Source organism: Myotis davidii, unplaced genomic scaffold (assembly GCF_000327345.1).
Source record: "Myotis davidii unplaced genomic scaffold, ASM32734v1 scaffold78, whole genome shotgun sequence".
NCBI lineage: Eukaryota > Metazoa > Chordata > Mammalia > Chiroptera > Vespertilionidae > Myotis > Myotis davidii.
The window spans coordinates 4,709,544-4,710,505 of record NW_006290305.1 but is presented as its reverse complement, the minus strand read 5'-3'; the positions used below and the strand labels follow the sequence as shown (position 1 = coordinate 4,710,505).

Below are 962 nucleotides of genomic sequence, written 5' to 3'. Positions count from 1 at the left end.
CTCTATGAAGAGGCACCAAACAAAATTTACATAAGTATCTAGATTCGCTCCTTTTTCCATGGGCGGCACAAACTCTGCAGGCTCTCGTAGGAAATCTTTTCTTTCCACTCGCTGGAACACACATAGGTTCATGCTGCTTCATCTCACCTGACAACCTTTTGGGTGGGTCTTTATGAGGTGCTCTCCTTGCACTGTCAGGGGAAGGGCTAGACCGATTTGTCTCTGGTTCCGGAGAGCCTTCATTATTGTCATCCGTTATCCAGTCTCTCGCCACCGATAAATTGTTTATACTTCATTTTTGCTTGTGGATTGAGGACGTTGTACACTCTAAATGAATTGAGAAGTCCACAGTTTATAAGGTACAGGACTACTTTTTTTGTCCATTTCATCATTTTCCTTGGAACAACACGAAAGGAAGTGTATCAGTTTCGTTGGTTTCCTTCCTTTTTCTGAGAAAGGGCATTTCTAAAAGCGCCAGGAACTTGAAGACGAAGACTATTTGAATGACCAAAATACAACGTAACTGCAATGCTTTATGGGTTCGTGCAATTATATAGTTTTTTGTAGATGGAACTGCACGGTTTCCACCAATGAGATTGCTTCATTCGATGTGGACAAGACAGTGTGTTGACATTTAAGGTCCATAACAGATGGCGCATGAAAAAACGAGAACACTCGTGAGCAGTCCTTAACAGATGGCACGAGAAACACGAGAAAACTCGTGAGCGGTACGAAAGGTGTTAATAGGTATTAAATCTTATCAAATGCTTTTTCTGTATCTTTTTGAGATGATCATTTGGTTTAAGTCTGTTAATTTAATGAATTACTTAAGTTGATTTTCAAACATTAAGCCAACCTTAAGTTTTGGGTAAGTCCCAGTTTGTTATGATGTGTTATCCTTTTTATGTGTAGTTAAATTTTATTTGGTAATATTTTGAGGATTTCTTTGTGTATGATCATGA

The 962-nt window shown here is 38.9% G+C and overlaps 1 protein-coding gene across 3 annotated transcripts in view; it reads left to right on the top strand.

The window, feature by feature from the left end:
* Positions 1 to 201: 201 nt before the first annotated feature.
* Positions 202 to 962, top strand: part of ANKRD12 (ankyrin repeat domain 12) — an 84,695-nt gene continuing 83,934 nt past the window's right edge. For all 3 annotated transcript variants that reach the window (XM_006763276.2, XM_015563597.1, XM_006763275.2), the window contains exon 1: positions 202 to 359. The gene's annotated coding sequence lies outside the window, so the exon portion shown is untranslated. The remainder of the gene's footprint in view (positions 360 to 962) is intronic.